The sequence below is a fragment of the Coptis chinensis genome, chromosome 8 (assembly GCF_015680905.1).
Source record: "Coptis chinensis isolate HL-2020 chromosome 8, ASM1568090v1, whole genome shotgun sequence".
Classification (NCBI taxonomy): Eukaryota; Viridiplantae; Streptophyta; class Magnoliopsida; order Ranunculales; family Ranunculaceae; genus Coptis; species Coptis chinensis.
Window position 1 is genome coordinate 25,299,349 of NC_141463.1, and position 15,505 is coordinate 25,314,853.

General features: G+C 35.4%; 1 long non-coding RNA gene across 1 annotated transcript; it reads right to left on the reverse strand.

Annotated features, from left to right (window-relative positions):
* Positions 1–292: 292 nt before the first annotated feature.
* LOC147480749 (uncharacterized) lies at positions 293–1,987 on the reverse strand. The gene is made up of 3 exons (XR_015206143.1): positions 1,739–1,987; positions 858–1,540; positions 293–764 (listed from the first exon to the last, which is right to left on the reverse strand). It is a non-coding gene; the product is annotated as an uncharacterized LOC147480749 (long non-coding RNA).
* Between the last annotated feature and the right edge of the window lie 13,518 nt (positions 1,988–15,505).

A 15,505-nucleotide genomic window follows, 5' to 3' on the forward strand; every position in this document is an offset into this window, starting at 1 on the left:
GTACGACTACTGAGTGTATTATTGAGCAGTGTACTTCTGCTTATAATCGACAAACAATGTTGATATCTCCTAAAAAAGAAAAAAAGAAAAATGATTAACCATCTGACAATAGCATACGAAATAACTAAAGATCTGGATGGAAGCAAACATATTATTGTGGAAAAAAAAATCAACAACATATGTCAATGAACTCACTAACGACTAAAAAGTAGAAACATGGTTTTAGAATGTAAACAAACCTAGTAAAATAAGTTATTCCCCTAACAGCTACAATTGAATGACATCGAGTGGAAGCTTGATTATGCTAATAATGCCCAAGTACCAACCCACCATTCCTTCATTAGAAGTTCCAATTACATTCGATAAAAGCATGTTAGGAGCAATGTAGCTCAAACTAAATTGTAACGTTGAAAATGAATTAACCATGAATTATATGTTGTTCTAGGAAGCAACAATATTTGAGTATATTAAATCAACATGGCAAACACTAAAGTATATGTATGCAATAAAATAGTCGATAAATGAATTTACATGGACCATATAGCCAGGACGTTGATATGATGGTTTTTCCAAATGTGACCAGATTGCAATTATGCGAACAACAATGAAAGAGTGGATATATGAATGTATATGGAGGGGCCAGATGTTTTACCATACAACCAATCTTTAAAGTACACATGAAGGGCACATGATAATTCCCGTTTCCGATTCTCCTCAAGAGGAATATCTTGCAAGGCTTGCTTAATCTCTTCTAAACTCTGATGCTGCAAAGTAATTGTGGTGTTAGAAGGAAAAGCCGTGGGCTAACAAAAGGGGGGTGAACCTCAGCAAGAATCAACATAATTTCGTAAACATACATTTTTCTGCTGAGATGCCATGTAAACCTCAGGTAATGGGAAAGGATTTTGTTATGTGGACAGTGATGATTCTTCTCCAAACTAGTTAGGAATCTGCATACCAAGAAAATTAAAGAAATGTTTTTTTTAAAAAAAAAAACACTAATAACATTAATAATATAAGAGTATAAAGTGCTTAGATATTTCTATACAATGTCCCCGTTGGAAAAAGCACAACTCAAGGAGTCATGTTTCAGATGATGACATTTTCCCCACCCCAATCTAGACATTTTAAATGGTCTGGTTCTATATTGCTAAGAGACTATACAGGAACATTACACTGAATTCCAGTAGACCACTGAGGAAAACCACAGCACCATGAACGACTCCATATATAGTTGAACCAGAATGTGAAGAACAAAAATTAAAAAATAAATGATTTTTTTAAAATTAAATAAAAATTAAAAATGAAACCTAATACTCAAAAAGTAAGACCATACCAAAAAATTTGTGAACTAGTCAGGGTCAAGAGATGTAGCAGACTCAGCTTGAACATCAGAGACCCCAGTAGGATGAGATAATGAGTCTTGTGGATCAACCATTCCCAAAACCAGAGGTTCATTCCACCTATTGATAGTTGCATCAACACTAACTTGACTCATGTGCTCCTCCAATTGTGGATAAAATGTATTGTACGGTGCAACCTAATGAAAAAATGACCATAAGTTCTTGATACTTTGTACAAAGTAAGGTAAGCAAGCTGTCAGTTTAAATAATACTCCCCTAACAGGATTAAGATTATTTGACCTCAATATATAGGTCTCAAGGAGAAGAGTGTGGAAACAATGCCACTGCAGTGACAAAAAAGAGTGTAAGAAAAAGAAAAGAAAGAAAACACTCACCTGCAATTTATGATTATCACCAAGAATGAATGGTTGCTGATTTACCCCCAAGAAGAACACACACTCTTGACAGTTGGCTATGCAGATCCGTTTAGCAGCTGTAATATAAGGCATAAGAGGAGAGCCATATGCAATTGGTTTGGGCTTAATGGTGGCTTTTGATGAACTGGGAACAGGATCAATAGGGCGGTCGTCCTCCAAATTCAAGTCAGTGTGACTCTTCCTCTTGGTGCTTGGATCAAAATTCTCCTGCAAGAAAGGTTTTCAAGCAAATTATTGAAGGAATAAAAAGGAGCTAAGATCAAGTATCCAAAGGATCTTCTGTAGATAACTCGTATACCTTCAATTTCCTACTATGTATTAGTGTTATCAATGTAACAGAATCCTCATCAGTAGCAGAATAGACCATATCTGTTGAATGCATTCTTACATTAGTGTTTGATCCATAAGTTACAAATAGTATTATATGAGTAATAATGCTAAGTCGATCAACTTAACCTAAATACAATCTGTCTAGTATCCAATATAGCTAAGTTTGAATTCAAAAGCTACATCTACATGAGCTCGTGCTGGTTTCAAAGTCTACATGAGTAACCTATTTTTTCCAACATTTTAAGCTGTTAGCCTGTCACTTGTACTGTCCATTATGGTGGGCAGATGGTCACTTCCTACTATATGTATCCATGATCCATGGAAAGATGGGAAAAAGACTGGGAGTGCAATTCTATCCTACTGAACTGGAATAGATAGCTGATTTTTTAGTGTTATAAAGGTCTTCTTCACAAATTTACTTCTAAGCTTTATCCTGGTCATGTAACGTACACTTGATTTAGCTGATTCAAGAAATCCAGAAAACCAGGTTGTTATTGCTGATGCTTGTTCAAAGAAATCCAGAAAACCAAGTGTTTGTTGTTACTACATAATACCAATGAGTGCAAAGGTACATGTTGTTACTTTCCAGATGTTTTTTAAGGGTGAACCATGGACATTTTACCGAGAATGCTACCCTATTCTTTATATTTTTTCTCTCACACCTTTGTATAGTAGGCTTAATATTTTAGCAATCTAAGCGTCTCCTAGTCTTCACCAAACATAGTATTTGAGATCGTATCATCTTCAAGATTAACATCTTTTTTCATTTTAGACAAAAGATTCAACATTCAGAATGAGCTAGAGTCCTTTAATGATGTGCAACAATAGAGTAAGCATTATAGTTCACTGATATTGGACATGTGGAAAGTATGCTCTTTGACAGCCATGGCAAGCCTCTGGAAGAATAGGAACAAGGTGATGTATGATGCCAAAGAGTCAAGCTTCAAGCAAGTGACATTTTTTATCAGGAGAGCAACAATACGAGGTCATTATAAATCATCAGGGCACATGGAGAATTCAGTCCACGATCTCAAGGTACTGAAATGTTTTAATCTACAACACAAACTTCGCAAATCCCCCAAAATCTTGGAATGTTATTGGCTCTTACCCCCTCTGGGAATTATTAAGATTAACACAGATGGATGCTCGAGGGGAAACCCAGGGAGGTCGGGATGGGGTTTGGTCCTCAGAAACTATAAGGGGGAATTTCTGGGGGCAACAGCAGGTGGAATGGGCATAGCGACCAATTACTTGGCTGAAACCATGGCAGTTGTGCAAGCCATTACAAAAGCTTTGGAACTGGGATGGAGATATATATGGGTGGAATGTGATTCCTCATCGGTGGTTAAAGCTTTTCAGAATAATACAGTGCATTGGAGATTCAAGTATCAGTGGCAAAGGATGAAGGAAGATGCTGCATGGATCAATGTCACGGCAATATGGAGAGAGACTAACTTGGGAACTGATTGTTGTGCGCGACATGGAGCTGTTCTTATTCAAGGCGAAAGTATGTGGTGGGACTCCAGACCTCCTTTTATGAAGAATTTAGAGAACCACTACACTACTTATTTCCGATTTGTCAACTAGAGTATCTTGTACAAGGAAAGATACACATTTGTTGGTGTTACCTTTCCTTAGATACTCTTTTCCAAATGTTCTTTATTTTCATGTAACTCTTATTCTTTTATTATAAATCAATTACCTTTTAGCAAAAAAAATTCATTTTAGACAAAATCCTATTGCTCTCAAACTACCAAGCCTCCCACATCAATACCAATATCTTTTCCCAACCTTAACTCCGACGACCTAAACATTTCAGGAACTTGTAAATTCATTGTAGGTCGATAAATTGAATTTTGATTTTTGAATCAAGTGATTAGAACTATGTAAGACACCAAGTGAAAAGAGGTAGGCTAGATTTGGTATAGATATTAAAGAAAGAAGAAATTTATCATCATGAGTTTAATTGCCTCCACCTCCAATGTCAGATTATATAATAATATTCATGCGTAAGTAGGCCACTCCTTAAAAAAAAAAAAAAAAATCTCTACAAAATATATCTCACAACAATATAATGAGGGAACAAACTTTCTATAATGAGGGAACTTTTATAGAGCGAAGAGTGCTGAACCCCTTGCCTTTAATCTCATCCTCTTGCCCTAGCAATAGTATACGTAGTTATTGAACATTATAAAATATATGTTACAAACCAATACATATGGTAATATCGGAAAAAACATTCATAATAAAAAATCAAACCTTGAATGTCATTTATGAAGTTGATATTATCTACATCAATGTCATTACGATAGCCATCAATGTCGTCTTTGATTGGTGCACTCAAAATGGTACTTGGGTTATCTGATAGCAATGTAAAGATTAAGTAAAAAGAATAAAAAAGAATAATAGTTAAAATAAAATAAAATAAATAATAATAATAATAATAATAATAATAATAATTAAACAACATACCAATGACAAAATCTAGATTCATTCGATCTAGGAACAATGTCGTAGACAAAGGGCGGTTACTCAACCTGTTAACTTCTGATTGTATGTGAGTCTGGATGATATTAAAGACTTGATTTGAATCAACAATATGATCGGCGGTGGCGGTATATACGTGCAACCAACCACTCACTATCTAAATGTGGAGGTACATTAAAGGCGTGCAAATGTTCAGTGTGTTGGACTGTATGGCTTGCAGATTCAGTCTGTGCCTCATTTGGTTGAGAAAATAGTCTCTCTCTTATGAGTCTATAGCTTAGGCATTTTCGTTCTCGCAGTTGGGACCTCTGTTCATCAGCCATCTCGCCATCTCGCCATTCACTATCTATAACGGATACGACGACGTTCTCTATCAGAAGCCAATTGTTCCTCACTCTTATTAAGAACCCGTCTTCATTCATAAAGACGTCTTCGTTCACATTGCTCATTAGTTGATACAATCCTATTAGACCGAGGACATTGGCTTCGTTCATAAAGACGTCTTCGTTCACGATGCTCATTAGTTGATACAATCCTATTAGACTGAGGACATTGGCTTTGGTAATTCGCAACATCGGTTGTCATGATGACACATGCTTGAGAACGTAGACATAAATACATCAATGAAATATTAAACAACACTGACAGTAAATACTTCATATATCACAGCATTTCGCACGTACATTCTTTAAACCAATGAAATATTAAACAGACACGATGATTTTCAGAAAAAAGAGGAAGAAAATAACCAAAATGCAAAGAGCTGTTTTATGAACCTTATTTAAACCAAAAGAAAACACATTGAATTCAAATATTCAACAGCCTGGATTCTTTCAAATAAATAAAATGAATTGAGAAGCTTACCATAAAAATCTCACATCAATACCAAGATAATCACCAATCAAGATCCGAACATATTTGATTGGTTGAATGTAGTGATTCCTCAGATTAGTCGATTTCGCTAGATTACGATACAAAAAGTTCAGTAATTGATTGCAAGTCATCAAGCGAAATGAGAGGTGGGAAGATGGAGCAGGAAGAGTCTGGAAAAGTGGGTATCCATTAGAGATGGGAAAATTGGAGAAGGAAGAGTCTGGAATAGTGGGGGGGATGGATTGATTGGACTGGGGTTTTGACGGAAGAGTTTTTTTTTTTTTTTTTTTTGGTTATAAGGTTTGGTGAGAAGAAGAAGTCTGGGTTTTGTTTGTTTGTTTGTTTTTTTTTTTTTTTGGAATTGGTTTTGGTAAAGGTCGGGGCGGGCGGGTGGGGTTTTGAGTTTTGAGGAAAGGTTTTTTTATCCTCTTTTTTATTATGTTCTTACGCGAATAGTTCTCAAAACTGGGTGTGAGTTTGGTTTTTTTGGTGCCGAATTATTATAAAAGCTGAGGTGTCCATCTCAGAGAAAAAAGGGGGCTGAGGCGGCTTCCTGGGAGCATTCTCAACTACTCAGTATTCATGGTCTTTGATATGGCAATAGAGCCTAATGCTCACATTGAGCTACGTCAGCTCTATTTTTTAAAAAGTCTTTGCCTAAATAATAATTAATCGATCGGTTACCAATTTAACCTTATTATTATTTGAAAAGTCTATTTTGTAATTTAATCTAGGTCAGCTCTATTTTGTAATTTATATAAAAAAAATGTTTTGGTCTTTTCACATGTTAAGGAATTAAAAAAACCAAATACACACCCAATTTGAATTGTACGCCAGTGGGTAATTAAGTAATTAATGACAAACCCCACACACACACACACACACACACAATTTATATAAAAAAAAATGTTTTGGTCTTTTCACATGTTAAGGAATTAAAAAAACCAAATACACACCCAATTTGAATTGTACGCTAGTGGGTAATTAAGTAATTAATGACAAACCACCCCCCAACTCTTAGCAAACACCCCTCTACTTTGTTCTCAATTATTAAAGAAAAAAAAAGGAACTCCTCGCTCTATTTGTTTCTCTTTGCTTATTTACAATGATGATAAGAAGAAATTAAAAATTTTATATACCATCATTTTGTTCTTGAAGATCAAAAGATAGGTGTTCCTTCAATTCTAATTTATGGGAGTCTATATTCATGTATGTGTTTTTTTATTGATTCTCTCTAAAATCAAATCTTTTTTATTAGGATTTTTCCCGAAAAAAAAATAATTCATGCTTCCGTACTTTAATATCGACTACACGTTGCGAAAGTTAACGACTTACAACATAATCACACTGAACGAGTTCTTAGTTCTTGTTAAGATTGCATAATACATGGTGTGTGACTAAGTGGAGCGAGTACCTTAGGTCCTTTTCTACAATCTATATTTTTATTTCAAACATTGCGAAAAAGTTGGTTAATGGAGTATTGCTTACCTGAACATGCAATATCTATTTACCCACACCAATTTGAACTTATTTAAGTTGGCATTGGGAATAAGTACATAGCTAAGAAAATAAATTGTAAATATTGATCTGCTCCCAAATGTGTGTTTTATTACCCTTACATTACTGAATTACAACTATTTTTACACATAATGAAAGACAACTCATAGCTTTTACTGCCTTTTTCAGTTTACAGGCCATTTCAGACCACTTATCATAAAAGTTGCATTTTAGCGCCAAATGGAGCCTTATCAATGCTTATTATGAAGACTCAAGCTGCTATGAAAAAGTGGAAAAATGCTGAAAAAGTCAAAGTCAAAGGTAAATGACTTAAAACCAGAGAGCTGAAAGTCATGCCCTTAACTAAAAAAACTAGAGATGGATGGTCTTGCTACAAAAGAAAGACTTGCTCAAAATCTAGCTTGCTCAAAAAGATAGGAAAAAGAAAAAGCAAAAGGAAAAACATAAAGCAACATGGTGAGGTGTCTTGATTGTAGAGGGAGAGAGCAAATCAGTCTTTTGTAAAAGTAGGGGTATAAGAACCCAAAAGTAGGATGAGTGAATGCACCTAGACTTATTCTAGTGTCATGTACGAGTAGTGTAATCTTTATTTTTCAAGTCATTTATATTCAAGTTTTGTTTTTACTTTTTGTTCTTCAATTCAATCTTTTTCTTTTCAAGTTTGTGTTTCAATCATTCAATATAATCAAAGTTGTTTTTTCCAAGTTTATGTTTCAATCTTTACTCAAGTTTTTCCATTCATCAATCAAGTTGTTTCTTTTCAAGTTGTTCATTCAATACAAAGTTTGAGTCATTAAAAACAAGTCCTAAAAGCTAAGAATACTATCTTTTCTCCTTCACAACTTCCATTCAATCCAAATTCTAAACTATTTATGGTGAACCTCTTCAATACTCTTTTGAAAACACAGACTCCCATGTATACAACATCAAATATGAGGAAGAGCATCATGTAAATCATTTGTATTTACTAGCGTATATTACCAATGTTAAAAAAATATCTCAACAGCATTGCAAAAAAATACCAATGTACAATGTACAAGGGATGAAGAAGATTAGGTTTCCTTATCGTTTTATCGTTAAAGATGGTGTGTTATCATTTGTACCAACAATTACTAATTTAATAGGAAATATGTACATAGCCATCGACAATCATATAGGAGAACCATCTACCTATCATCATGTGGGGCAAGAGTTGGCGCTACAATTAGATAATACTCCCAACACTCAGCCTCAACTGTTTGAGACGAGAACAAGGTCTAGATCTCGAGGAAGGTCTAGATCAAGTAGGTCTACATCTACATCTTACCGATGATCTATATCTACATCTCGATGACAAAGGTCTACATTTAGAGGTAGAATTGAAAACTTTGTATATCTACAAGATTGTTTCGTTATTTTTTTTTATCTTAGCTTGAACTCTATTTGAGAAGTAGAGAATTTGGTTTGAGAAGGTCGGAAGTAGTATCTATTTCAGAAGTTGATAAAATGAAAATATGATAATTTGGTTTGATTTGGAGTGGTTATGTTTGTTTGGAGTTCATTTTTGCTGGGGTTCAGTTCAGTTCAAACTTGTGAAGGGTTTCTTTTGTTATGTTTTCTTTTATTTTGTTCTTTTGTTTTATTTTAATTTCAGCCATGAGATCTTGAGATCATCTCGCGAGTTGAGTGGATGAGATTGGGAGTGGGTTGGATGTGGGCGAAATGGGAGTGGGTGTATAGGGGAGGGATATACGACGTGGTCAATCTACTTACATACGACTGAGTTGACTAACGGTACGGTGAACAAACAGAACTAGGACTAATGTCTAATATTCAAGCTTTTCTAAACCAAAGTCTAATAAACCAACTATGCATAGGACCAAAGTCTAAAAAACCCTAAAAAAACTAAGATCACAAATGAGTGATTTATTATCAATTATACTAATCTCGTTTCGCAGAGTGAAATTGCATTGACCATATGCAACAAGCACTACTACAAAAATGCACATAGATAGCTTTTATTTAATAGCATTTATAAAAAAACGCTATAAATTTTTTAGAGATAGCGTTTATTCATTCCGTGCTATTTTTTAGTGTTTGTAACTGCAAAACCAAGGATTGCATTTGGAGGAATAACGCAATAGAATTGATTGCGTTTTTTAGACAACAGCTATTGTCGATTTGTCGGTGGGTCATTTTTGGACTTCAAACGCTCAATTTTAGCCCGGCCTCAAAAGAAATTCCCAAAACTTGGTTCCCAAAAATTGAAAGAGCGAAAACCCTCACTAAACAAAACAGCCCGCCACTACCACGTCTGAATTTCTCTCTTTCCCACTATCACATCCGAAAATGCCACCACCTCCGACCACCCCACCACCATGTTTACCATCACCGCCCCATCAAAATTCTTTCGTTCCTCTCATCTCAAAACAAAGCAAAAACTTCTATCGGCACTCATCTTCTCCTTCTTAAAAAACTCCATCTTCAACTGTTACAGTTTCATTTTGTTTTTAATAAATAAAAAAACTTTCTTTTCAATTTATTTAGGGTTCTTTAAAGTTGTGGTACAGTATTTGGCAGCCTTAATTTGGAAACCTTGAAGCTCTCTTTTCGGTATGATTTTCTCACTATATTCAGTATATTGTTCCTTATAACATTCGATTTCCATCATATTGACTGGGTATGGTTGTTTGTAGTTCATCTTTTACTTGTTCAAAATGGTTAGTAATCTAAATGTTCGGAAACAATTACGAAAAATTACCTTGTCGTGGTGATACCATGAAGAATGACAGGTTCTGAGGTTCATTCCTTAACCTAATAATGTACTTGAAGTAGAGGAAATATTCTTGAGAATAGGCATGATTGTGTTTATTTTAGAAAATTATCATTCTTTTTCTTAACATCTGTTCGCAAAAGTTATTATGAAATGTGTTGTTGAGGTACATAAAACTATATCGTAAGGCCTTAACAGTTTCTGTGTATAATATATTAATATTATGACTTATTCATAGTTTCTACTTGCAGGAAATGTGTTTCTACTTAGAAGATTTTTTCTTTATTTCTAATCTAGATAGTTCTTCGTTAGTTCTGGCGGGGTACTTTAAGCGAAGCCAAATAAGCATTTTCAGCTCACCAGTCAAAGGGAGAGATCACTGTATTAATTGAAGGGAAGGAAGTTTTTGTTGACGAGATTCCCTCAGAAGTTCAAATTGAGCATGAGCTGAGTGATTTAATCCCTAGTTGCCAACTGGCCATAGTCTTTCCATGGTAACTAATTCTCCAAGCTTGAAGTTTTTCTATTATGTTTGTATTTATGGTAAATGTTTGTATTTCCGTAGGCTCTTAGCTCCTACCTGTTTCATTGTTTTTTTCCTTTCAGTATATGTAAAGATGATTATGATAAAAGAGATAACCCGCGAAAAGTAAACAGTAAGGTATAATGGGATTTAATGTTGGATAGGATAGTCTATGACTTATGCAGCAAAAACTCTGCCTTAACCCTTATTAGTAATTACAAGTGATGACCTACAAGCTTTATGGATTTACTGCATCATGTGCTGTGTACTAAATTATATTTCATTTGAAGTTACAACTTTGGAAAACGGATTTCATTTAGATTTTAGAATACTAGAATATAGTTCCAATAATAGCAAACCTGAAATATCATAAGCTAACGATTTTAGAAATCGGGGTTTGTTTGTTTTTTTGGAATGATAGTACAATCTGAAAATTATGATAGCATGCTCAACTGATATTTCCACTGGATCTGGTTGACGCAGTCTCTCTTAGTAAGTTAGTAGAATATGTGATATTTACACGCAATCTTTGAAGTTACATCAGTAAAGAAAAAAAACGATATATACACTGGCATTGAGAAAATTTGGGAAACTCCAGGGTGGTGAAGATTGAAGCAAATTTAGCTGACCTATTAGCAATGATAAATATTCGTCTTTTGCAACAAGCTTTCTTTGCCTTTGTGTGCATCCATGCCCTTGAAGAAGTAGGAGAGTAAATTGACCTTCTATGCATGTTGTGTACACAATTGTTTGGAAATCCTCTATTGTCTATACAGGATTCTATTAGTTGTTAGAACAAGTTTTGAATCTTAGAATAAAGTATTTAGTTTATATTCCAATCTTTAATTTCGAATTCAATCTTGCATTCATAGATTTAGTTGTTTTAAATTGATAATTAGTATTCATAATTTAGTTCTAGATTAGTTTTAATTTCGGTTGTAATCCATTTTGAATCTTAGACTATTGTTAAATTAGATTAAGAAAGTTAATTAGTTATTCAATAATGACTTGGTTTGATTGTTCTTGTTTTAGAAATGATAGTATAATGATTCAAGGCTAAAACCTCCATTAGAGGGGTTTGAAGAAGCCTTGATGAAACTTGATTGTTGTTAGCGTAGAATAGTTTGTAATATTCTATTCCATTCTAGAAAACAATTAGTTCACCATGAGAATGAGGTTGATTGTTTCACATGCTAGTTGTTAGTTGGTAGAGATTACCATGAACAATTAGGAATTAGGAAGACCCAATTGCTATGCGAAAACATTGCAATTCGGATTACGACAATTCCTCGCTAGTTGATTAAGTCGAATCAAGGTGGAATCAAATCCCCCTAATTCCTCCTCATATTGTCAAATTAGTAATTCCGTAGTTTGAATTATCGTATCTTGATTAGTTGAATTACCATCGTAGTATAATTTCCATCGTTACTCTCATTGACTTTGATAGACTGATTATCGTAGTTAATGTGAATTCTAAAAAACTAGGAGTGGAACGAATTCTCTACTCCAATTATATTGAACGATAATGAGAGTAGATAACTTTGATACTTTAGAATGGAAAATAGTTCTAGTTTTACTTACGTTTTAGTTTCATCGCTTATTCGTAGGTAAAACTATCGTTTTCCCTTATATCAAATGGCGTCACTGCCATCTTAGTTCTATTTAGATTTGTTTTCGTTCGTATTGTTAGGCTTCCCAAAGTCCCATTAAATCCACCCACCATTGTTTGGTTCTAACAGTGATTGTTTGGTTCAGAAACTAAAAAAAAATTCCCAGAAAAAGCCTAAGCATGCCCTGCGCCCATCCAAGGCAAAGTTCGAGTGCCCCCTGTGCTGAAACGCCTTGAACTCGAGTTACACAGGAGCGCGACCCACCCTATCTAAGCTACTTGTGAGCGCACCCCGCGCCCTCTTCTGAACAACCCAATTTTCACCGGTTAGTACAAACTTCTATTTCTTCAAGTTATTAAGTGTTTCTAACTTGTTAAATACACTGAGCTCGCGTATACAAGACGCTATTCATAAGCGAAGCAAGGAGGCATTCAGGTACTTCTTTCTTCCACTCCTCGTATCTCCTGTTAGAGGATTTATACTAGCATATCAGGGTTGTTTTGACTGTTGTCGTATTTCTTCAATATTGGACTTAGCCTTGCATGAGATTAAGGTCAGGTAGAGAAAAAACGATTAACGTAATCTATCGTGAACGAACATACACAAACATATCTAGTATATCACACACTACACCTGAAATAATGGCTGAAGAAAGAGAGACTCCTCTCTCTGACTTTTACAAAGCCTTGAACAATAGCCCAAAATCTTGCATTGTTATTGCAGACCCAGTAGGGGATTTCTGAATCCCCCTAAATATATTTAATTTGTTACCCGTTTTTCATGGGTTAGACCATGAGACACCTTATCAGCATATGTGTAGGATTAAACAAGTCCTTACCACATTCCATCATCCTACGGTTGGTGCAGAACAAATTAAACTGAGGGTGTTTCCTTTCACCCTAGCCGACAAGGCAGCGTCTTGCTTAACTGCCCAAGCGCCTAATTATGTGGATTCATGGGCCAAACTTGTTCAACTATTTATGAAACATTTTTACCCACCACTGAAGACAAATGAAATGCTTTCCAAGATTCATTTTTTCGATAGAATCCTCATGAATCCTTTTCAGAGGCTTAGAATCGTTTCACTGACCTTCTTATAGAGTGTCCACATCATAACCTTGCGAAAGATACGTTAGTTCGTGCCTTTTTCAAGGGACTTTTACACCACCATAAAGAAGTCCTTGATATAATGAATGGGGGTAGTTTCCTCAGTAAAGGAGCCTCAGAGGCTTATAAGTTTTTAGAAGATCAAACAAAGCGTAATAATAACTGGGGGGTAGTGACGATATCCCCCGCTCCGCTAGATCTTCTTCAACAGTTAAGGCTACCAATATGTTTGAGATTAAATCCGATCCTGAGCTTAACACTCTAATTGAATCCCTCACTAAAAAGGTAGAAGCTATTTTTGTTCAACAAAAGCCTACCCCTGTCATGAATGTCAACTCTATTCCATGTAATTTCTATTTGAGTCCTGCGCATCCCGACTCCTATTGTCCTCTAGTCTATGAACATCCATCCGCACAACCGGACAATGTTTGTTCTATTAATAGTGAACCTAACGCACCTTGGAGACAAAATCCCAACTACGGTTGGCGAAATAACCAACAAGTTACACCTCCAGCATATAATAATCAAAATGTTAGGCCAACAAACAATTACAATCAAGCTCCACCGAGACAAGGACAATGACAAGGAAATTATAATAATTATAACAATAATAATTATAATGCTAATAGAGGTATCGTTTCGGTTAATCATAACTATCACAACCCACCTGTTAATAATCAACGTGACATAGTTCTTGTCACATAACCTGTAACAAACACTCCTCCACAACTGGATCATTTTGACACCTTTATGCAAACCCAACAACAGATTTTACAAGCCATCCAACTTTCCTTACAGCAGTTATCCCAAGAGAAAGTACAACCCAAAGGTGTGTTTCCAGGTCAAGCGATACCTAACCCCTAAAACAACAAACATAGCCTTTGAAGTAAACGGTAATACTAGTAATGAAAATGGAAACGTAGGTGAGCTAAATGCCATCACCACTCTCCATTCTGGCAGAGTGGTTGATAACACCGTAACTATGCCTGTATTTACCCCACCAGTAGTCCCTACACCGGATATTGTACTAGATACCGAAGTAATAACTGAAGATCCTACCCCAGTAGAGGTACCAGTTAAACCACAACCTAAGAAACAAAAAGCCAAGGTTAGACATCCTGTTGATCCATATGCTAAATATAGAGAGAAACCACCATTTCCCCAGAGGCTAGCCATGTTAAATAAAGATACAAATTTTGACGAGATTAGGAAAGTTTTTAAAAATCTAACAATAAACCTTCCCTTTCTAGAAGCAATTAAAAAGTTATCTCACCATGCTAAGTTTCTTAAAGAGTTATGCACTACTAGGCGTAAGACAAATATTCCTAAAGACGCCTTTTTAACTGAACAGTTTCCAACTTTAATCGAACATAATGGAATCGTTAAGTACAAGGACCCTGGTCATCCTACTGTACAATGCACCTTAGGAGATTCCCACATGACGACTGTGTTATTAGACTTGGGGGCGAGTGTTAACTTACTCCCTTATTATCTCTATAAACAAATAGGTCTACAAAAGATGTAACCCACTAAAATGACGTTGTAATTAGCTGACTGGTCTATTAAGTATCCTAAGGGTGTTGTTGAAAACGTGCTTGTTAAGGTTCATGATTTCTACTATCTTGCTAATTTTGTTATCCTCAATATAGAAGTCGCTAACGACTCTGTTCCTATCATTTTAGGGTGTCCTTTCTTGGCTACTGTCAACGCGTTTATAAACTGTCGTGATGGTTCGATGTCCTTGTCCTTTGGCCATCTTTCTGTTGAGGTAAATATTTTTAAAACGATGCAATAGTTCCCAAATACGACTGTCGATGGAGAGGTTAGCATGATCGAGAGCTTAGCTTAAGATTATTTCGACAACACGTTTCCTGATATTCAGATGCACCAATTAATTTCATTCGAAGTTCCAACATTGACGCCATGATGGAAGAATAATTTTTCACTCACTATCCTAGTGATTCTTCTAACACACCTATTGAAGAATGTCTTGCATATCTAAAAACTTCTGATGATATAGACCTGAGAGCTCTAGCTGAGCACCATTCACCCACCGCACATTATACTGTCACTCATTCACCTTCCATCAATGTTCCCTGCCCTCCACCTTTTCAAAGGAACCTTGAGTTTGCACTTGACCCTCTTGTTTCTCCTGTGATTTATGATTTTCTAAATTCTCCTAGTACGGAATTACTACCTACAGAGCCACCAGATACTTTCATTTTCAGTTGTGTAATTATACCAACCCACTCCACCAATGAATATTGTGATAAACCAACTCTCTCATTTCTTCCATTTCTTACTTCTACAATTCATCCATATCCACCATATCTTCCATAACCATCCATTTTCTCACAATCATTCACTTGACCACCCTTTCGTTGGAAAATCAAGAAGACTTTGCATGCTAGGCTAGATTCTAGATTCATCAGTATTCTCTCCCATTCCATTATGCCACGTCATGGGAAATCATGGTGCTTGATGATGTTTGGATGTATTTTATCTGAAAATTATTTATGGTAAGA